The 24,622-nt window shown below is 39.7% G+C and overlaps 1 protein-coding gene and 1 long non-coding RNA gene across 2 annotated transcripts in view; one reads left to right on the top strand and one right to left on the bottom strand.

Moving 5' to 3' along the window:
- Nucleotides 1-24,622, bottom strand: part of FRY (FRY microtubule binding protein) — a 453,339-nt gene that overhangs the window by 386,478 nt on the left and 42,239 nt on the right. The gene's annotated exons all lie outside the window — the stretch shown is intronic.
- On the top strand, nucleotides 16,833-23,795 carry LOC129464049 (uncharacterized). The gene is made up of 3 exons (XR_008651408.2): nucleotides 16,833-17,277; nucleotides 17,418-17,483; nucleotides 22,551-23,795. It is a non-coding gene; the product is annotated as an uncharacterized lncRNA (long non-coding RNA).

The following is a 24,622-nucleotide window of genomic DNA, read 5'->3' as shown; positions in this document are numbered from 1 at the left end:
CTTCTTACAGTACCTTGAATGTAGCATGGTGGTGGCTCATGAACTTTTCTAGATGCTGGTCCTTTTGCCTTAGACATCTTCTGCCCTCTCTTGGCCTGTTTCTATTTGTCCTTTAGATTTCTTTTTGGACATTACTCACAGAAGTCTTTCCTATCACTACAAGTCTGGGTTAATTGCTTTTCTTATGTATTCTCTTTACTGTACTTAGAGGAATTGCCTGTTTTTTTTTTTTTGTTTTTTTTTTTTTGTTTTTTTTTGTCTTTGGTCCCTTAGACTGTAAATTCCATGAAGACAGGGACTATGTCTCTCTTATTCACCACAGAATCTCTGGTGCCTAGCACAGTACCTGGCACTTACTAAGCAAGATCTCAACAACAGAAATAAATAGACGTTTAAGCACTATCTATTGTGCCCAAACAGCATCCAGTAATATTATATCTTAAATGGTGTCCAGGCATTCATATATAGCCTGCTGGACAAATGTGGCCCATCTGAGTTCTTTGAAAACGTTTTTTAACCTAATTACCTAAATACTTTAAATGACAGGCCAAATGGAGCTTTGCCATCTGTCCCTCATAGCACTGTGAAATTCACTGTCACCGGGTGTCACCCAGATAGGTAGGGAGCAATTTGTAACTATTATTGAAGCTTCATGTAATTAATTACTTAATTTTAAGCTGATCAAGTTTAATTCCACTAACATTACATCATGAAACTGGGGGAGCTACAAAATGTAATTGAAAGGAAAGAAATAGTTATGAAAAAATTATGGGCAGACTTTTTCCCTGAGGCAGCCCAGAACTTGGAGAACTGTAGCAGTCATGCTAATGCATAGTGAGATGAAATAATGTGGGCTGGGCAGGGTTGTTTCATTACAACTAAATCAGCAGTATTATGAAAGAATCTGTCAGCAGAGGTCAAAAGGATTGAGAAAGGCAAAACTAGTCACTGTGTCCATATAAACAGAGGAGGGAGCACCAAATCTGGGGACTTGAGTCATCTGGCTACCCACACCTGGATTTATGTTCCCATGGCCCACAACTGAGAGAAAAAAAAAAAAAAAAAAGAAAAGGAGGAAGGAAGGAGGGAAGGAAGAAAGACACACCCCTGCAGTTCTGTTCATTTTATGATTTTGCTTTGTGGTTTTGGGATAACCACCTTATAACCAAAAAGCCTCATCTGTCAAGACTGGGCATAGATTTTTAACTTCCTATATTAACCATAAATAAATCTGTGTTGACATTTATAGAGATTTAGCATGTCTATCACCTTAACTTACAATGCTCATCACTTAATGATCTTTGTGACCTGCCTCATGATAATGAAAAAACTGAACTGTAGGGATTGGTTAAATGCAATATATCTGTCTAGACAGTGGAAATCTATTCTGGCTCCCCAAAATGATGGTGTAAATCAGTGACTAGAATATGAGCATTCAGATGCTTGTGAAAATACAAATTCCAGAACCATAACCCTGGAGATTCTGAATCTCCAGATCCAGGTGCAGCAAGTTTGTTGATAGGAATAATCATTTAAGATCAATACTTACTAACATGGAAATGTGGAGATTATTAAATGAGAAAACACTGGCTATAAAACAGTGTGTATAGTCTAATCTCAGTTTAAAAATACCTAGATAGGTAGATACATAGCAAAACAGATAAATATAGAGATGGACAGAAAGTGTTTGGAAGGATAGGCAGTAAGGTAATACCAATAAACTGTTGTAGGATTACAATGTTTTTCAAAAATTATTTTTCTTATATGTATTTTATAATTTTCTACAATACATTTACACTGATCTTGGACTAATAAATAGATAATTACATTAAAAAAAGAAATACTGACTTCCTAATGTGCATTGAGCATTAGGACTACAAAGTGGACATCAGGCCATGATTTTACCTTGAGAACCTCAGTCCCTAGAGGGACACAGACACTTTCCCACTGTACAGGGTACAGCATCGAAAGATCTGTGGCATCCACCTGGATGCAGCATTGCGGGAAGGCTGAGGACTTGAACCCTCGCTCTCCCTGAGGCTGCCCAGCTATAGCGCTGGACATTACAGCAGCACTCTCATCTGGCTGGATCAGAGCTGGGAAAGGCTGGAAAATATACTGATCATATCGGGGATGGGGAATGATTTGCCCTCTGAAAGGCTGTTTTTGTTTTCTGGTAAAAGAATACAAAGAAAACAACCAAAAAACCCAAACCAATACAAACCACAACATGAAAGACAAATAAATAACATAAAAACAATGCCCTTTACAATGCTAGACGGGACCTCCCTGTGGAAAAATGAAGAACAGATGCTTGATATATTGCTGCACATGCATTTGTGTCGTCTCTCCCTTTCTGGCCATGGTTATTCTGCTACAATTTGTTTTCTGCTGAATTAGATCCTACCCCATCCTTCAAGCTCAGCTAGTTCCTTCCATTCCACCAGTCTCCCCTAACCCTTCAGTCACGTAGCTTCCCCATCCTTTAAACGCATAGTATTTTATCTGATACACATTTGCAGAATTTCATGTTTGGTATGTGTGATTTATATCTTAGATTACATAAGTTGTCATGTGAATTTTTTGTGGTTTTTGGGTTTGATTTTTTGTTTTGAGACAGGATCTTGCCCTGTCACCCAGGCTGGAGTCTAGTGGCACAATCATTGCTCACTATAGCCTTGAACACATGCACTCAGGCAATCCTCCTGCCTTAGCCTCCCAAGCAGCTAGGACTACAGGCACATACCACCACACCTGGCTGCTTTTAAAAGTTTTGTGGAGACAGGGTCCTGCTATGTTGCTTAGGCTGCTCTTGAATTCCTGGCCTCAAGGAAACCTCTTACCTCCTGAAGTGCTGGGATTACAGGCATGAGCCACCACACCCAGCATGTGAATCTTTGGTCACTAAGAGCAATTTTAGGCACATACATATTAGGCATTCTATACACACTTTTCAGTAAACTATGTTGAACAAAAATACTTCTGATTTTTAAGACAGCTTAACACTAGAAAATAAACCTTCTAGCCAAACTAAAATGGTTGCTTATTATTAATAAATGCAAATTTAATTTTCTAACTTTTTTCAGCACTTCACTCTAATTTTTGCAGCACTGCCACTTTATCCTGATACATTCATATGTTTTATTTTAAATTCAACAGTAGACAAATACTGATCAAATGCCCAAATTCTGTGGTTCTAAAAGTAAGTTTAGAAATAATTCATTTCCTCTATATCTAGCAGACTAGAACTACTAAACGTTTTAACACACGTGACTGTCTCTTGGGAGAGGGCAAAGTCAGAATCTTGGAAGAATAATGTGTTTTCCTTAAAAAAAAAAGTCTAAGAGGAGAACTATTGTTAGAATTTCTTTTCTAAAATTCAGCATGGGAATAAAATACCTGCTTTTGAGAAGATGCTGACTGGAATGATAAATAATAATAAATGTTTGACTCAAATCATAAAGCTATATCGTATAACTTCAAATAAATGTCTTCAAGACAAGGTAGTGTATTATTTTAAAAACTTTAATTTTTTAATAGCAAAGCGAAGAGAAAAAAGCAGAGGCACATTATAACATTACTCTAGCGCCCTCTGGTGTCCCACATGCAGCACACCTTTTTTAGTTCATTATTTGCTGTTTCTATAGCTACTTGCAAAGGAGCATTTTGGGAAGTGACTAATGTGTCTGGAGAGGAATGCCTCATTAAAGAAAACCAAATATGTGGATCATACAACATCTTACAACCAAATGATTTGCTAATTATGCCCATACATACTGTTTACCTCACTCTGGGGAGACGGAGTTGGCATTACGATTATTAAAGCCACACAGGTAAATGGAGTTGATTAAACATGAGGACTTGAAATCTCTGTAATACTAGCCAATGTTTGCTTCGTAGAAAATTTCCATGGGAAGCTACAGGTGACGTGATAAGAGCTGGATGTTTAGTGGATACCTATCATTATTAAACCTGTTATGGTTTAAAAAAATCGCAAAATTTAGATGAGTGAAAATTAATTGTCACAAGTGATGTTAGCCTTTGTGGGTCAGAAATGCAAATATGCCCCTTTAAAACGCACAAACTTAAAACTGACTCCATATTTAAAAGTCAACTTAACCTGAAATATTAAAATAATAACTGCAACTCATAAATATTATAAAACAAAGGATAAGAGCATGTAAATTATAAGTAGGCATAAAGGAAAAACAAAAACCCAAATAACTCCACTTTAATATAATGAGTACAAATCTCTGAAGGAAATATACCCAACTGTTAACAGAGTTTGTATTAAAGTAATAGAATTGTGTCTAACTTTTTACTTGTGCTAACTTCACCTATTTCCTTTTGATTCTCTCTTCATCATCTAACCCTAAATCCCAAGTGCTAGAAGCAGCTGTCCTCATTTCTTGCTACCGTTGTCCTATCTTTTTCATTTTCACAGCTGAGAAATTGACAATTTATGTAATCCAGTTCATCTGCGTAGCAACAGGAAGGGTGGGGCTCAAAACAGAGGAAAACTACCCAGTAGCATTTGCAATTGTGAAATGAGAAAGGAAGAATGGGGAATTGGCTAAAGGTCGTGTAAGTTATCTCCGAGGGGGCTGAAAAAAGAGATCAAACTATTTTCAATTTTAAATCTCAAAAGGATAAGTCAGAAGAAATGTTCTATATTCTTCTTAGACCTCTATAATTACAGTCTTAAGAGTGCCACATGATTAAAATGTCATAAATAGTACTCCATCGACAAATAAATAGAAAGTTCTTTGCTCCTGAATTTCTAAATGTGTCACTTTTGAGCTTGGCCTCTGAAATTGCCTTAGGGAAACAGTGTATCTTAGCTGAGCGTCAGATAATCCCATGCAAACAGGAGTTCCAGCCAGGTGAGAACCCGTAATACAGCTACTCTGAGGACGAATCGCACTCCTTGTCCTGCTGTACTTCCCATTTCATCTTGCATCAGTAAAAAGGAGGAAAGAATGGGAAAAGAACTGGAGTATTACTGGAGCAGTTCTTAGTACTCCAAGCTTTCCATCTTTGTCAGAACCTACTTACAGTTTGGTCTACAGTCTCATCACATGAATGAGGACCCAGCAGTGGTAAGAGCATAAGGGTCACGTCACCAAGTTGCATTAAACTGCCATGTATCGCATCAGAAATTTATCAGATTTACAGTGCCATCATGTCTCTTCTTTATGGTGGGCTTGATCACAAACTCAGAAGAAAGGGGTTTCACTGAAACAAATCGGCCAAATGATGTGTTTCAGTTTTATTTTCTCGGTTAGTCCTTAGAAATTTGGCTAAATCAGCCAAGACCTCACCATGAAATAAAAGATAAAATGTCGCTTATTTCCCATTTAACAGATTTTCCTGCTGCTCAAATTGGTTTATTCACTTGTTCAAAATGTGTTTTTTGGGCATCTACTATGTGCACTGTTTCAAGCACTGAGGTTATTGTAGTGAGTAAGACCACAAGACCCCTGCTCTCATAAGCTGATAATATGATTATGTGTGAGCACGCACATACAAACTAAAAAGGAAAAATTAATAGATACATAAGAAAATGTCGAATAGTACAACAAATACATCACAGAGAATTAAGGCATAGTAACATGACAGACGTCACTGTTTTATTAGGCTGGTGAAAAAGTAATGGCAAAGCCGAATTACTTTTGCACCAACCTAATAGGCTAGGTGTCAGGGAGAAGTCTATGAGGAGAGAATGAGGCTGACACATGAATGTTAAAAATCCAGCCACACACATATTAGGGTCAAAAGCATCCAGCCCAGACACACGCATGCAAAGGCTCTATGGTAGGAGCACGCTTGGTGTGTTACAAAAATAAAAAGTAAACTAGAGTTTGGGTGGGGTGTAAAAAGGGAAGAGCGATGCAAAATGATATTGGAGAACTAGACAGGGCCCAGATGATGTCGGGGCTTCGTAAACAGGCAGAGTCTGGATTTCATTGCAAATGAGATAGGAAGCCACAGGGGTATTATAAATGGGGAGGAGAATGTGATACAATATTATTATTATTTTAAAAGATCATTTAAAAGATCATTGCTGTGTGAAGAAGTGACTGAAGGGAGACACGAATAGGAGGAGGAAGACAAAACCGGGAGGCTCTTACAATAGGCGAGGGCAAGAGCAAACAGTGATTAGGACTAGAGTGTTGATAATGGAAACAGAAAGGATTAGATAGATTGGGATCTGATTGGGAGGTAGGTTTGATAGGATAGACTGAATGCAGAGGGTGAAAATAAGAAAATAATCAAGAATAAGCCTTAGTTTTTTTGTCTGGATGTTGGATGTTGGTGTTATCTACAGAAACAGGAAAACTGGAGGAACAGGTATGTGATAGAGAATCAACTTTTATTTTGGCCAGGTTAAACCTGCAATGTCTCCAAGATGTCCACACAGAGGCATTTAGGACTTGAGTTGAATATTTTGGGGATAGGCCAGTGCCAGAGATATAGATTTGGGTATTACTAGCACATGGAATTGGAGGAGATGACCTCATAGATAATGAACAGGAGGGGTTTTGGGACCCAGTGTCTTGGGGGCAGTCAGCATTTAGTGGTTGGGCAAGGGAGGAGAAGCTATCAGAGAAGATAGGAAAGAAGAAGCCAGTGGAGTATGAAGAAATCAGGAGTATGGTACCCAGAGAACAACTGGGGAAAGTAGGGAGGTCAGTGGAGTTAGTTACTACCACAGATGTCTTAGTAAGATATGAAGAGAAAGGGTGACCAGGGAATTGGACAATATCACTAGATTAAAAGGAGGAAGGCGTCTGCATAGAAGCTGGGCAACTGAAATTCAGTCCAACACCATGAATACCCACGGTACGTACTTTACATACATAATCTCCCTTTCCTAAGTTCTAAAATATCTTTTCACTATTTACAGCTCATGTCTTTAATTTCTATAACCAAACCACCTAAACATGCACTTAAATATTTCTAACCTTATGAGCACATGTTGTGATACAGACATTCAAACTTGGCTTTATGAATAATATTCTTTGCCTTTCGCTTTCTTTCCTACTTTTTCTCACATTATTCAAAATCAACGGCAGTCAGCGCACAAAAAAATAGGTAAAATTCAAATCAAATTGTTACCCTTTGTAGAAAACACTTGCTCCTGATAAGAAACATGAAACCATTGACTAAAATAAAGTTTGGTGATTGTCTCTGGGTTTCAATGATTTGAATGATAAATTATTCCCCTGTTGCTGCAGGAAAACAGGATTAACTTTGTGAAGATTTGCAATTGAAACTTAATGTTGGAAAAGGCACTGTTTCACCCCAAAATTCTTATTCTTTCTTTTATTTAGACAATTTTCTTTAGATGTTGGACAATCTCCACGTTCAAAGCCAGGGAAATTTGCATTTTGTGTAGCCACTGAGTTGCGCAGCTGGTGGTAGCTCCCTTTCTGCTCCGGAACACAAGAAGAAAGACAGGCAGGCTGCGTTGTTATTGTTATTGTTATTGCGACCATTTAAATTTTCCCATGGCAGCTACATTCTATTACTTTGCAAGCAGCAATAATACATCTATTCACCGTTTTCAGTGCTGAGGGAGGGGAGCAACATTCCCAACCGCCGTGACTGACAGTCATGCAGAGCTGCCAAATTTGAGCAGGAGGAGAATAGAGATGAGAATTCAGTTTTTGACAGAGAAATAAAAGTTAGTTAATAGTGCTCATCTCAGAGCAAATAATAAAATCTTGACACCTGGCTAAGAAATGAATCAGAAGACTTTCTAATGTTTTTCTTTATTGCTCTGGATGAAAAGCCTTAAAAACACACACACACTTCTTTTGAAAGCTTACTCTAAAAGCACCCTTTACTTATACAGTATTTTAAAATCTCGTTATTAAGTAACTATAGAGTAAAATCAGGTGTATCCTGCATTTCCTCAACTGAAATTTCCTTTTCTTTTCTTTTTTTTTTTTGAGTCAGGGTCGTAGCTCTGTTGCCCGTGCTAAAGTGCAGTGGTGCAATCATAGCTCACTGTAACCTTGAACTCCTGGGCTCAAGCCATCCTCTGGCCTCAGCCTCCCGAGTAGCTGGAACTACAGTCATGAGCCACCACACCTGGCCCTCAGCTGACATGTGTGTAATGCTACCAGAAATTCCATGTAACTGATGTTCTTAGGCCTTGAGCCAACTAAAGATTCCAACAACAAAAAAATGAAACCTCACATTTACATGAAGCTTTACAATTTACAAAATATTTTAACACATATGGTTTCAGTGGACACTGAAATCCACTTTGGGAGGTGGCCATCACACTCATTCCACAGATGTGAACACTGAGGCTCAGGGAGGCTGGACGGTGTGCCTCAGGCCCATGATTATGAAGAGTGCTGGAATTCAAAGCTGGACTCTCTGACTCTGACTCTACTGTTTTTTAGCACCATGGCATAGCTCTGTAGCATCAAGAAGATAAACTGCGCAAAAAGTTTCATGCTCGGTTTATTGTATTTCATCCTAGTTGTTTGACAAAGTGGTCACGTGGGGTTTGAGGATCCACAGCTCTCCACTAGTTAAGTGTGTAATTGTGGGAGGTCATTTCCCTTTGTGCTTCAGTTTCCTCATCTGTAAAATGAAACACTCAGACTAAAGACTCTTATAGGTCACGAAATTCTGAAATTATATGAACCAGATCACGTTACTGCCCAGAATATTCTGTTTGTCTACAGTGCTCATATCATACATTATATTTCTCTGTGTGTTTTTGGGGGGGGGCACAAAAATTTCAGTCACACTGAGTAATGCACTCTAGTTCAGCTTTAAAGTGAGACCTCATTAAATTAATTTGTGTGTTTTTTGGGAAATTATAAAATAATGGAGTTTGCCCAGTGTTTCTCATTAGACTAACAGATTCTGAAAGACATTAGTTTCTCTGTAATTCCCTATTCAGTTATCAAATATCAACTAAGTATTTAATGTATATCTGGAGGCATAGAGGTAATTATAAAAACTCAATTCAAATTTGGTTCATGAAGACTTTATAAAGAATAAAATTATTCTTTTAATTTATTTATTATAAATAATAATAACCAACCAAGGTGAAATGACTGAAAAACAAGGAGAAGCTGAATTGGTGTTAAAAGGCTGTCAGGATCAAGTAGGCATTTAGTTAAAGTGCAAATTAACAAGCAAATGTTTGGTCTACTCATGCTTAGTGCCACAATGAGGAAAACAGACAAGAAAAAGGACTCTTATGTGGCTGCCTCCTTTTCAGTTTTCCTAATTAAGAGAGTGTGAATTGGTGACTTTTTTCAACTATTTCACCTGTGTGGATTTCTAAAATAATGTAGGTAATTTCTCAAGGGCAAGGGTCATTTTTTTGTGAGTAATAAACTGAAAACAGTGGATCTGATTTTTCTACCCAGATTATCAAAAAATCTCAGAATGAAAAGCAAGGCAAAGTGAAGCTTCTTAAGAGAGCTGAGAACAGCATTTTTGAGTATAGGAAAGAAAGTGCTCTTAGAAAAAAAACGCGAAGAGGTTCTTGGTGAGGGAGAGACAATTGTTGGGGTGAGATTCAGGGGACAGATGCATTAGTTTAATGTTTAATGTGCTGTTCTCTTGATATTTGTGGTTCTGATCAATCAAACATTTTTGGAAGACCAGCCATGGCCAGACACTGGAGTGGGAGGGGTGTGGTGATGGGGATGAGACACCATGGGCTGAGAGTGCCATGCATTCTGCTTCTGGTTTCCACCATGCTGATGCATTTGGCTGAGGCAATCCTGGGGACACAGGGACCCCCAGCATCAGCACATGCTGGGCACAGTTTGTCAGGTGGAGCAGAGCTTTCTTTGTGGAGAGCTAAGTTGCTTGAACAGGTTCAAAATAATGACTGTGGCTTTGTTTTATACTCTATGGCACAAAATTTTTCTAAGAGAACACTCAATCATGCCTATTTTAAGAAATAAATTTTTATCTACTTAGGCCACTCCAAGCAATAAATCTCCCAATATGTAATCATCAGTAAATATTTATAGCTCAGTTACTTAATATGACATGTTTATAAGAAAAGCTTTTGAAAACCACTTTGGGTTTTGAGGCTTCCTTGTACCAGGAAGACAGGAAAAATGTCAAGAGAGGAGCAATACAGTAATTAGGTGATAAATCTACAGAAATCAAACTTCTTAAAAAACAGACATAATAATAACTACTATATTAGTCAGAAGTGTTTTGAGTCTGGACCTCGTTTAAAGTTAAAGGCCATCAGAAATCTACAGCCGGCAATGCGTATATGGGATGGGGGTGAGGGATGGTGCTTTAATGAATAAAGGAAAAGATGACCAAAGTCCCCGACCTTGGGAGGAAATTGTCCAGGTCTCTGGGGGCCCCAGTCACCGGAACTAGACTTCCATACGTGGCATTCTGACTTTCTTCTTGACAATGTAGACAGCCCTTGTCACATGGAGGAGAACCCATGGCTCTGGGACCACATGCTAACAGGGAGAAAATGTCTCTCTTTCACCAGCCTCAGTTCAGAAATTCTCCAGGGAAGGCCTGGGTTTGATCTGATTTGGGTCAGAAGCTCCACTCTCAATCAATGGCTGTGGCTTGGGAGGAGTACAATGTGCTTGGCTTAGGCTAGAATATCCTTTCCTCCCTCTAGAGCCACATGACCTGAAGACTGTCTTGGAAGAAAGGTGAGTAACAGTGTGGGAAGATAAAATAGGAAATAACCACTACGACGATCATTTATGAAGGCTCTCCGTGGGCCCATGTTCTTCTTTACATGTATAGTTCTGATTAATTGTTCCAACAACAATGTAATACCAGTTTTATTATACACATTTCATAAGTTGCAGAAGAGTTAACTAACTTTCCCAGTGTCATACAACTAGATAAAGGTGTGGTTGGAATTTGGACCCAGAGCTATCTGATTTGAGAGCCTAAATTCTTCCCTTCCACCGCCATGCTGCTTTTCTCTTTCTCTAAAGGCTGTTACGTTGACTTCACCTAGATTTAGCAAAGATAGAAAGTATGTGGCATATATATTTCCACTCCCAAATTCTGCACCCATGCAGACATTACTAACTGATCACAGACCCAGAATTTTCAGCACAGTGCTCCAGTCACCAGAGACTGGCACATGAGTTAACCCCTGCATGTAACATGCACAACTCAAACAGTTTATACTATGTTCTTGTGATTCTGAGCAGACTCACCTTCTTTAACTACTAACCAAACCCTAGTAATCTTCCAGCAATTTTTGAGCATGATACCACTTGATAATTGAGTTAGAAACAAAGAAACTGTTAATGACTTTTACCAGAATATGCAAAACTGCAGGCAACGGCGATACTTTATTTTGAAAAGCATATAACTACAGGCCTTTGGTACTGCTTGCTGACATTTAGAATTTCACTAATGTGCCTGAATAAGAAACAGTTACAGAATTTTAAGAGAGACTTAGTGTATAAACTAGGCCAATAATTTACTTCAAATGTGAAGTTTTGCTTGGTTTCTCGTATCCATTGAGCCAAAGAGAGTTATTCAATAGAGAAAGTATGAGACTAACATATGGCTAAGGCAGAAAGGCAAGAATGGAATTAAAAAAGAATAGCAAACAGATGAGAATACTGTCCTGGAAGGAAAGGCACCCATTCAAGCTTTAATGGTATATAGGAAGTGAGAAAAGTGAAGAAGAGCTGGCAATTGGATTTGTGGGCAAAGTCTGAAAACAACAGCACTCTAAAGTTACTAAACCAATACAGAATGTTAGATTTTAAAATGTCACTTGAACCAAGATTAGCATTACTTTCCTTAAATGGACTTGAGCCCAATGAATATATTTATTTAACCACAAATGTAAGTTCTGTGCCATGGGACTAGAACTTTCAAATAAATCAGGAAAAACTGAGGAAGTGGACAAAAATAAGTGTAATAAAATCTGCTTACCTCTTCTTTTGGTCCACTTTGCTCTGTTTTTTAATGGAAAGCTATTTTGCTGCCAGTCATGTTTCTATTCGATATAGATCAATTTTTATATTCTCCCAGAGTTGTAATGTGGAGTGTAATAGAGAGATGGGAAGTATAAATATACTTAAAGAATACATACTTATAAATATAGAAAATATCATTTCTATAAGTCAAACAGAACCCAGATTTTTCTAAAAAGTCTTTGCAATGCTAATGTATCAGCAATGCCTAGGTTAGTAAATATCTATCTGTTCAGCTTGTTTACTCTTCTTATCATGAATTATTTTCTCTGCATAATAAAAACCATGTATTTGTGTGTAGAAGCATTTAAACTTCATTTATTTGACAAGCACATTTTTTACTAATGAAAAGTTCAGACTCATCAGGACATCCTTCTTGGTGCTGCATCCTCTTGGTGCCTTTCTTTTCCGAACTGCTCCCACCTGCCTGTGCTTCTGATGCCTGGCCACATGCCTGCCAACTCTGCCTCATTGTCATCATCACTGCCTCTTCACTGCGAACTCCCTAGCTGATACACACACAGCCTAGGGACACAATTTTGGAAGAGAATGGCATCATCCAAAAGACTGGCAGAACCCAGATATCAAAAGATGTGATTATGAAGAAAGAACCAGAGAGATGGCAGCAGAAGGACTTAGCCTGGCTTTGGAGATGGATGAAGGGGCCGAGAGCCAAGGAAAGTGGGCAGCCTCTGGAAGTTGGAAGAGTCAAGAAAAAGGATTGTCCCCGAGAGTCTCCAGGAAGGAATGCGTCTTTGATCCCAACTGAGTGAAATCTGTTAAACTTCTGATCTAAAGAACTGTAAGAAATACATTTGTGTTCTTTTAAGCCACTAAATTTGTGGTTCTTTGTTACAGCAGCAGTAGGGAAAGAATATATCTCCTGTCATGTATTTGTGTGGGGAATACCTTTCTCATGCACAAATCATGTCTGGTCATCATAAATTAAAAATACAACCAAATCTCACCATAACTGTGTTAAAGAAAGAGGTAAGAATGATGCTCTTCTAAACAAAAATGTAAACCCTGAAGACAGGGCTGTAGAGAATCTTTGGTGTATGCATTTTCTCACCTCTGTCATTAATAATTTCTCACTCCCTTTGTTAAAGGCCTCTAAGGAACTTGCTGCTGTTGTCCATCACAGATTTATTTCACACTCTTCGTTGTCACGGCCTCTCAGTTCCACCCCCTCCAGTCAGCCTTGTCATAGTCCTGCCTTCCTCCCTGCATTGTCACTCATGGGTCACTGTGCCTGGGTCACTTCCCTCCTCAGTGCCAACTAACTTGCCTTATTCCCAGTTTAAGCCCGCACTCACACCACGGTCTGCATTTCCTCAGACTTGTATTTACTGCAGAGAGTGGTAGAAGAAGGCCAGGCTTGGTGGATCACACCTGTAATCCCAGCACTTTGGGAGGCCGAGGTGGGCAGATCAACTGAGGTCAGCAGTTCGTGACCAGCCTGGCCAACACAGTGAAACCCTATCTCTACTAAAAATATAAAAGTTAGCTGGACATGGTGGCACACGCCTGTAATCCCAATACTCAGGAGGCTGAGGCAGGAGAATCGCTTGAACCTGGAAGGTGGAGGTTGCAGTGAGCTAAGATCATGCCACTGTACTCCAGCCTGGACGACAGAGTGAGACTCCTCAAAAAAAAAAAAAAAAAAAAAAAAAGAAAGAAAAAGAAAAAGAGAGTGGTAGAAGAAAGCATCCTAAAGAGGAAGGTACCTATTATATGCAGAGGTAACCAATGAAATTTGAAAGGAAGAGGCTGCAATGTGGGTGACATCATCCTCCTTAGAAGGAATGCTTCTAGGGCACCAGAAGGCCCTTTCTCTCTTGTCATGGTGTTTTCTAAGTTCCAGAATTCATTTGAGCTTATAATTGGCTGCATGTATGCATCTATCTGGGGCTGCACACACTGAAGAAATGAAAGAGACTGTGTCTCAGATTCATGTCGGTATTGCATCGATTACAGTGCCTTCCACAATCTTAATAAATTCCATGATTTTAGCCTATAACTTTGGTGTTATTGCTGTATCTCAATGACAACACATTTTCTAAGAACACACAGGCAGGCTGCCTGGCTTCAAATCACAGTTCTGCTACTTACTATCAACGTGAACTTTGGGCAAGTTACTTAAGCCCTCCCATGCTTTAGTCCCTCTATTGATAATAAGCAAACCTTCCTCAGGGGTTTCCTTAGGATTAAATGAATTATACGAAAAGCCCTCGTTAGTGTTTGGATTACCATTATAATTCTCTTAAATACCTATACCAAAGAGTCAGCATCTTTTCTTGGCAGGATGCAGGGGCAGGCAAAGTGTGGGCTTCCATGTCAGGCTGTCTGGGTTTAATGGCAACTATACCACTCACTAGCTGTGTGGCCTTGGGCAAGTTATTTCATCACCCTGGGCCCATTTTTTGTAATTAAAAAATAAAAAAAAAACACTAGGAGCACTTTCCATGTACAGTTCTGAGAATTAAGTGGCATAAGTCATGTAAAGAGCTAATAGTGTCTGGCGTATTAGTAGATATTCAATAAATATTAATTTTAATTAGGCATCAACAAATGCCCCTTATGCATTGGAGAGCACACAATTTGTGAGTGGTTTTCTCACAGTCCACTGAGAGAGGAGCATGGGCAGCTGGGCTCTCTCCACCATCCATGTGGCTGGCAGAAGTCGGATGGGATGCAGAGAGGTAGGTCTTAGGGTCCCTGCCCTGGCACAAGCACTTCCAGTGTGAGGAGAATGTGAGTCCCCAGCAGCATCACAGAGCTGTGGATGGGACCTGTCTGAGCACAATGAAGCCATTCCCAACCTTCCGGCTTCCACGTTTCACAGGTGCCCCGACCTCTAAGCCCTTGGCTGCACACCCCAGCGTGAAGCTTCTACAGTGAGTTCTTCCATCTGCCTCAGTGCAGAGACTCTGCTTTGGATTTTGAATTTCAACCTCCTCTCCACAAGCAGCCCCTTCGGGCACTGTCAGGATGCATCAGTCACCCAGCAACCCCAGAACAGCCTTCTCACAGAAAGGGTGCCATCTGCTATCTCGGCCCCAACTCCAGGGCAGCTCTGTACCCTGGACATTCTTCCTGCTGCTCTCCACACCATCTTGTTATCAAGAGCCACAAGGGGAAGCCAGAAAAACGTTATTGTCCTTTAAAGGATGTGATGTGCTAAACCACAAGTCCGTGTTACTGCTCTGCAATGGAGCTGACAACCAATTTATAAGCTAAATATAAGACAAAGACACCCTGTGTACCCACAGGAAATGAGCTGACTTGACTGTGGTTTGCCTGGGGTTCATGGAGCACCCAGTAGGTGGTGGGCCCTCAGTTACCTTGGGTAATGGATCAAACACTGCAGAGTGAGTGAGAAAGATGGACTGGACCACGTATTAAAATATTTATAGGATGGTAAGGGAGACACTCACTCCTTTTGATCATCATACTTGAAAACATTTTCATTTGTTACATATAAAATGGATTAGACTATAGAATTCTGTACAAGGACAAACTGACCATGCATAATCTTCCATCCACTTTCTCCGACGGAGAAAACACTTCACCGTTTTCTCCACCATCTGATTTCCGTCTAGGTTGTTGGTCTCACACACTCCTCAATGTAGCAGGCTAAATAGTTCCAAATCCTAATCTCTGGAATCTGTGTCTATGTTACCTTAACAGCAAAATGGACTTTGCAGATGATGTTAAGGACCCTGAGATGGGAAGTTTATTCTGGATTATCTATGTGGGCCCTAAATGCAAGCCCAAGGGGCCTTGTAAGAGGGAGGCAGGAGGGTCAGAGTCAGAGGAGATGTGATCCAGGAAACAGAGGACAGTCTATGCGGCCAGGAGCCAAGCAGTGCAGTTGGCCTCTAGGAGCTGGAAAAGGCAAGACCAGGATTCCCCTACAGTCTAGAAGGAACACAGCCATGCTGACCCAGTTGACTTCCAACCTCCAGAACTGTAGTAGAAATTTAAATTGCTTTAAGCAACTAAATTTGTGGTAATTTATTACAGCAGCCATAAGGAATAAATATGCTCATGGTAGAAGTATGCAGGGCATTACATACTGTCTGTTGAAAGCAAAATGTAAAGAAATAATAGATGTCAAAATAACAGATAATGTTAAGCAGCTCCTAATCCATGTAGCATTACAAATAAAATAAAAGTAATGAGGCTGGGTGCAGTGACTCACACCTGTAATCTCAGCACTTTGGGAGACCGAGGCGGGCAGATCACTTGAGTCCAGCCTGGGAGGTCGAGACCAGCCTGGCCATCATGGTGAAACCCCATCTCCATCTCTACTAGGAATACAAAAATTAGCAGGGCGTGGTGGCACACACCTGTAATCCCAGCTACTCAGGAGGCTGAGGCATGAGAACTGCTTAAACCTGGGAGGCGGAGGTTGCAGTGAGCTGAGATTGCGCCACTGCACTCCAGCCAAAAAAAAGTAATGAAAGCTAGGTTAAGGTTTAAAGTCTCCAATAGTCAATATTAGTGTTTAGGGAACTTTTAAAAAATTATGTCTGAATGGGTACAAACATACAGTTAGACAGAAGAAATAAAACCCAGTGTTCAACAGCTCACTATAGGGTGACTATAGTTAACATTAATCTACTGTATATTTCAAAAGAGCTAGTGGAGAATAATTCCACTGTCCCTGGCATAAAGAAAAGATAATTATTTAAGGTGATGGATATCCCAATTACCCTTATCTTTATACATTATACGATTGTATCCAACTGTCAAATGTACTCCCAAAATATGTACCTCTATTATGTATCAATAAAAAAACTATCAATTTTTTAAAAAACTATGCCTGATCTCAGGATTCAGTGGTTTATATCTTACCATTTTTCTGCTTGTTATGAGTTACTTCCACCTTATTTTTCTTTATTTACATTATTCTCCTTTTATTCACAAGGTCAAAGTTTGTGGTCTAAAATTATCTCTTTTTCTTGTCTTAGAGCCATGCCCTGTGGGGAGAAAGCTCTGCTGTGGTTTTTAGCTCCCAGAAGTCCCATGAGGCTACTTAGTTAAGCAGCTGTGAAGGCTGCTTTCTTCTGAGGGTGGAGTCCCCGTTTTCATGGTGGGAAACAGCTCTTACTCCCAGGGCTATTCAGTGAGCCATCAGACAGCCTTGCTGCCTCCTCGGCCAGGGATATTCTTTTCACCAGAACTGTCAGAGTCATAGAGTGGAGCCTCCTCGGCCCCTCCACGGGAACACAGACAAGGACTAGGGTTTATGGGCCTCACTTGGTGGACAGTGTCTTATCAGATGTGTGCCTGATGAACAGTGAGTCTTTTAGAACTCAGGGTCACAGGGGCTGGGGATAGGGAAAAAGCTTCCTAACAAGATTGTAATCCATTCTTAAAATGTAATTCTAAGAAGTTGGAATGTAAATGTAAATCATGTTCCTTCTGATTTTCTCCCAGTCAAAATTACACAAAGACACCTTTTCTTCAAGCTCAGCACTGAATTCTATTTAAACCTTGACTTGAGTAAGTACAAAACATTTTCCCTAACTTGGATACCCTTTCTCCTGCCCATTCTTCAAATATCAAATCTTTAAGGATGTTTCTCTGATTGATCCAGTTCAGAGAGATCTCTCCCAACCCTGCACATCTCTAATTTGTTTTCCCAAGTTTCCAACAATTTATAACTCCAACTTAAAGCCACAATCTAAAAGCCTTAGATAAACCAAGTGCTTGGATCTCAGATCACTTTTTCCCAAAGAAAAATGCAGTAGCTAATCATGGCAGCCATAGTGAGCTGTGCAGGCTGCACACTGCAACTTCAGCAGCTTGCTCTATTATCACTAACACTTACTAAGCATACAACATGTGCAAGACACTGTACTATGAATATCATGAGAATCAGTTAGTTCCTTTAGTCCCCATAAAAACCTTGTTATTTTCATTTTACAGGTAGGAATATTGGGGTTCCTTCTCAAAAGAAGTTAGGTAAATTGTGCAAATTCACACAGCTGGTACACATGGATCCCATCTCAAACCCAGGCCTGTTTAAATTAATCATACTAGGCACTAGGAACCAAATAACTTAACAGTAGGGAGCAATGCTGTGGCAAATAAGGCACAAATAGCAAAATTTAAATATGCAATTATACCGGTCCTTTATACTGGTCTGATTTATATAATTATACTGAATTTTATTAGAATTCAAGGTGAAACCACTGTTATAGATGAGATGTTGCCCATAGAAGGATTTGTCTTCAAATACTGAAAGATCAATACTAGGTTTCTAATCTGTATACCTGCTTCAGAACAATTCAAAATGAGAAAGAAAGCAAAGAATAAAATATATTCTATGTGAGTTCCTCAAATAAGCCATCAAGGAACCCAAGTATTTACAAAAACTCCCTCAAAGATGCCTATCACAACTTAATCTCAATTCTACCACTTCATGAATTATTTGACCTTTTGAGTAGTTGTTGTAAAATATAGTAAGGATGATAAAGGTGAGAACTGAGGGTAATACCATGTCATATTAAATATAATTTGATATGGCAGGAAGCTTAATCTGCACAACAAAAAGGTTTATAATTTATGGTGGCTAAATGGCTGATTTAACATGGTGCTTTTGTTCATTATTTGAAAAACTACTGGAAATTAAGACTGCATAGAAATGCAAATTCCTATTCTAGTGTTGTTTCCGGGAAAAAATCATACTGAATGTACCTCATTTTATTTTTTTCCCTGCAAATATAATTTGCTATAACTTTGAGTACCCCTTGAAGCAAACTTTTGTAAATGTAAATGCCAATAAAATCTATCACTGGACTTTAATATCTTTTGGAGGTATTTTCATTTGCTACTCTCTCTTATAGTACTTTTTGGTACCTATTAGCCCTTACTTCTGCTTCACTGTGATTTTTTTATTCAAATGTCTTTTTCTCCTATCTCCTGGGCGAGCTATTAGATTATGAGTTTGTCAAGTTTCTCAAGGATGTATTTTATCCATCTTTTATGCAATTATTCACTAAATATCAATAATCTTCTATGTAACAAGCACTTTTCTAGACACTGTGACCAGCGTCCCCAGCCCTAACACAGTGCTTAGCTTAAAAAGATGCTGAATAAAATTTACTAAACAAATTAATATTTCTTACCATGAAAATATTCTTCAAAAGAAGTAGAAAGATTTGGATAAATATTGTCAAAAATAACATCCAGTTATTTATGAAAATTAGAATGTTTCAGAATATTTTATTTAATACAACATAATCTCACCAAAGGCAGAGTGAAAAATGCTCAGTGATATCCTACAAGAAACTGAAGATGCACTTTTAGAATATATTTGCCATTCTGAAGATGTCCAGAAGCAGGCAAAAAGTTCCATGTTGCATGTTGTTAAAGTATGATACTGTTTATGATACTGCTGACTTCCTTCACTGGATCTTTTTTTTTTTTTTTTTTTGATGGAATGTTGCTCTATTGCCCAGGCTGGAGTGAAGTGGTGCAATCTCAGCTCACTGCAACCTCCACCTCCTGGGTTCAAGCGATTCTCCTGCTTTAGCCTCCTGAGTAGCTGGGACTACAGGCATGTGCCACCACGCCCGGCTAATTTTTGTATTTTTAGTAGAGACAGGGTTTCACCATGTTGGCTAGGCTGGTCTCGAACTCCTGACCTCGTGATCTGCCCACCTCAGCCTCCCAAAGTGCTGAGATTACAGGCATGAGCCACCGTGCCTGGCCTCTTCATTGGATCCTTGATATACTTAAACCTTAATTTGTTTTTTTAAAATGTTACTAACTCTAACACCTGATTACACAGGCTATCAAAGCCCCTTACTATAGTTCACTTACTCTCTCCTCCACCTAGGCTAATCAGAAGCAATATCACTGATGGGCAACACTCATGAGCCCATCTTCGGACACACTGATAAACACAGAGCATGTCAAATGGCACTGTTCTGAGATCTCTGTAAGAATGTTATCTTTCTCATGAGAAATCATCCACTATCTAATTTTCATGACTACAGAGTAGAAGTAATTCGGCAGATACTGAAGGCTGGGCATGAATCATGGGGCACCCAACCACTCCAAGGATAACACACACATGCTCATTAATACTACTAATATTGTAACTGCAGTCTCTGTTCCTTTTCTGAGCTGTCTAGATTCTCTCCAGGAACCATCAAATCGTTTATCTCAGGTGCTCTGAGGACAATTATCTATCCTGTCAGGAGGGCCCATTAATGACATTAAGTGGTTTTTTTGCTTGTATCCATGACTTAAAAAATTTTTTAATTAAAAAAAGCATAAATAGGCTGAATTTCTTATGTTCATATTATGTTTTCTGACAGGCATAGACTTAACATAAATTACTTATGCTTTACCTATGGAAACAACAGATATTGATATTGTATATAATTTTCTCCTTATGCAATGAAAATAACTATAATATGTGTAATTTTGAATTACATGTATTTGAAAAGAACAGTGAACACGTTTTATACTATTTTATTAGACACTGCAAACAATATGGTGTTTAAAATAAATTTAAGCAGAATTTCTTGCTTCTATGTTCTCTCTCAAAAGCTAAATGGCTGATATGTCAGATGTATGATCTCATAATGATACTGAAAAGTAGAAAATAACAGCCAGCAGTTTGTTTCTTAACCTTCATATAGAGTTTCACATAAGTAAGGGAAAAAGAAAAAAATTATTTTCAGAATCGGCTGACATGCAGAATTACCTAAGGCCACTGAAACCTAGTATTAATGTATCAGTTTCAGATTAAGATTTAGAAATGTGGTGCAACATTCCCAGTGAATTCTATAAGATAAAGTACAAGAAGAGCCGGGCTGGTGAATAATTGATATGTGCCTAAGATTAGAAAAGCTAATTTACAGGCTGTTCCTGTGCAGTAGGCACTATGAAGTCTCAAATGAGCAAGTGAGAGGCCTGACAGTACAACATGCAATTTTACAGTCTTCTGTGCTAAATTTTTTTTTTTTTTTTTTTTTTTTTTTGAGATGGAGTCTGGCTCTGTTCCCCAGGCTGGAGGGCAGTGGTGCAATCTTGGCTCACTGCCAGCTCTGCCTCCTGGGTTCATGCCATTCTCCAGCCTCAGCCTCCCGAGTAGCTGGGACTACAGGCGCCCGCCACCACGCCTGGCTAATTTTTTGTATTTTTAGTACAGACGGGGTTTCACCGTGTTAGCCAGGATGGTCTTGATCTCCTGACCTCGTGATCCGCCCACCTCAGCCTCCCAAAGTGCTGGGATTACGGGCGTGAGCCACCGTGCCCGGTCTCATGTTAAATTATATGGGTTATATAACTTTGTTAATGAGACAAGAATAAGACAGTGACGTGGTGCTCAGGGTCCGAGCCTTTCCACGGGTGTATCTCACGGTATACTCATAGCTGCTTTGTACGACACTTTATAGATGCAGAAATTGTGCCTCAGAGAGGCTAGTGGCCAGGCTAAGGTCACCTGGCTGATACACAGCACGGAACCCAAGCCTTCTGCCTCACCTTCCCCTGGAAAATAAGCCCCTCTTTCGTTAATTTGCTTTGGGGATGTTTTTGTATCAATCTTTACTTTCAGATAAACAATACTTTTGATGCATTAAAAAAACAAAGCCTATACCTACTTCACTTCCCAGCTAAATAGAGTTCTGTTCAATTCCATGAGCAAAGGTATGGAAGGTGTCTTAGAAAGGTATTATCTTCCTTTTATATTTTATGTAGATCAGAAGACTTAATAAGAAGTGCAGTTCATAAGAGATTCATCTTCACCTGCTTCTGCCTGTTAGACTACACTCATTTGTCACAGTATTGTCCCAGGACATAGAAACATGCTGAGTAACCAAAGACAAGCCAATGGGGAATTAAGAATGCATATCCAACCCAAAGCCCTGCCACTATCCTGAGGGATTACAAAGCTACACAAGCTTTTATGCCAAGTGTCTATTAATATTTAAGCACATAGGAAAGGGCTGGAAACCTGGCACTGCTGCATTCCTTTTCATTTAACCTCCTTTCAACTCTGAGTTCTGTCTTAAGGAAATGAATTACTGTATCTGATAGCAATGTTCTCCAAATGCGCTAGGCACTGATAGGAGGGTTGGCATCTAGGAGAAGGCCTCATAGCCTTTCATTTGTGCATGCTACCAGCAGCCAAAAGTGGAGTCACATGCTTGAGTGCCTGGTGCTTAGTAGAAAATTTAACTGTTTCCTCATTTTACAAACATTTTATGGTCTGTTCACTGGCACCTCCGAACAAGGAGTTCAGTAGTAAAAAAAAAAAAAGGCCATTCTTCAACATTCCTAAGCATTTTTAGGCCTCTCCAGGTTGACTGTTCTCAAGGAATATGTAGGCAGATATCTGCAAAACTCACTCAGGCAGGGCGATGTACCAAAGCACTAGCATGCATTATGCACTGCTACAGGCATGCATTTTGAACAGCAGAAATACCACGTTAAATTGAGCAACATCTTGAAATAGCAACAGGAATTATTTTTAATATGATATTCAAGTGGGAATGATAAAATGCCATTTATCTAATGTCTGTGTATCGCTATTTCTGTTCTTCCCCTCAGTCATCTTGCAAGAATGAAAAAAACAAAGGGCTCAAAGATGGCACTACCAGTCTGGAATGCATGACTGGCTTTAAGGGAAGAAAGATGCATCTGGAAGTTAGAGAAAGGGAAGCAGAATCCAAAGTGGCTGAAGGAAGTAGTGACAAAGATGGCATAGCAGGGGCGTGAGGAGCCTCCTGAGCTGTAGCTTTCAACGTTTGCTTGACTGTGGTCCACGATGAGACCTGCTTTCTACACAGGGCCCCAGGACCTACAGGATACATGCAAATGGGTGACCTGTGTATGTGCACGGAAGGATTTACATAAATACAGACTTTTATAAACAGACAACTGAAAAGTTTCATGAAATAACACTTAGCCATACTAGGTGTAAAGCACTCATCTTTCTATTTTGAGACTGAGTCTCACTCTATGGCCCAGGCTGGAGTGCAGTGGCATGATCTCGGCTCACTGCAACCACTGCCTCCCACGTTCAAGCGATTCTTGTGCCTCAGCCTCCCAATTAGCTGGGATTATAGGTGCCCACCTCCATGCCCAGCTGATTTTTGTATTTTTAGAAGAGATGGGATTTCACCATGTTGGCCAAGCTGGTCTCGAACTCCTGACTGACCTCAAGTGATCTGCCCGCCTCGGCCTCCCAAAGTGCTGGGATTACAGGTGTGAGCCACTGCTTCCAGTCCTGTTCCACTACATTCTCTTTCTATGTCATTAAAAATGATGATTATACCCCACCAGTGGGTCACAGTCTACCATGTGGAAATCAGTGCTTGTGGCGCTTTAAGTTTCTATTTATTATATTAACTCTAGAGGCTAAGTGTTAGATTATGACATTGTTCATTCTTTGGAAAAAAAGATTTTATACATCAAAAATTTATATATAGTCGTCCCTTGGGATTCAAAAGGGATTGGTTCCAGGACCCCTGCAGATACCAAAATCCACAGATGCTCCAGTCTCTGATATAAAATAGTGTAGTATCTGCGTATAACCTACGCACTTCCTCCTGTACACTTTAAATCATCTCTAGATTACGTATATTTAATACAATGTAAACGCTATGAAAATAGTTGTGATACTGTATTGTTTAGGGAATAATGACAAGGAAGGAAAGTCTGTACATGTTTAGTACAAACACAACTATCCATTAAAAAATAGACATTCGGCTGGGCGCAGTGGCTCATGCCTGTAATCCCAGCACTTTGGGAGGCCGAGGTGGGCGGATCACGAGGTCAGGAGATCGAGACCATCCTGGCTAACACGGTGAAACACCGTTTCTACTAAAAAATGCAAAAAATTAGCCAGGCGTGGTGGCAGGCGCCTGTAGTCCCAGCTACTCGGGAGGCTGAGGCAGGAGAATGGCGTGAACCCGGGAGGCAGAGCTTGCAGTGAGCCGAGATCGCGCCACTACACTCCAGCCTGGGGAACAGAGCAAAACTCTGTCTCAAAAAAAAAAAAAAAATATTTATATATATATATATATTTTCAATCCATGGTTGGTTGAATCCACGGATGAAGAACCCAAGGATATAGTAGGCCAACTGTATGTAGAAATTTTAAATTTTAAATATTTTTCTGGCTGGGCACGGTGGCTCATGCCTGTAATTCCAGGACTTTGGGAGGCTAAGGTGAGCAGATCACTCCAGGTCAGGAGTTCAAGACCAGCCTGGTCAACATGATGAAACCCTGTCTCTACGAAAAATACAAAAATTAGCTGGGTGTGGTGGTGTACACCTGTGGTCCCAGCTACTCAGGAGGCTGAGGCAGGAGAATCGCTTGAACCCGGGAAGTGGAGGTTGCAGTGAGCTGAGATCACGCCATTGCACTCCAGCCTAGGTGACAGAGCAAGACTCTGTCTCAAAATATATGTATATTTTTTCCTGCAAATATTTACTTATAATCAATTTATATCAATAATAATTTCCTAAAAGAGACTAATAGAAATAAAAAGTTAATGTACTTGGAAGAAACTTGTGGAACTCAATGACAAGGATTTCCCCCTTCACTTATAGGCAAACAGACGATGGCTTACATGACCATGCATCTGGGTCGACCCATGATCTGAGCTCAGCCCTGC

This window comes from Symphalangus syndactylus, chromosome 15, assembly GCF_028878055.3.
Source record: "Symphalangus syndactylus isolate Jambi chromosome 15, NHGRI_mSymSyn1-v2.1_pri, whole genome shotgun sequence".
Classification (NCBI taxonomy): Eukaryota; Metazoa; Chordata; class Mammalia; order Primates; family Hylobatidae; genus Symphalangus; species Symphalangus syndactylus.
This window is presented reverse-complemented; position numbering and strand designations above follow the sequence as displayed.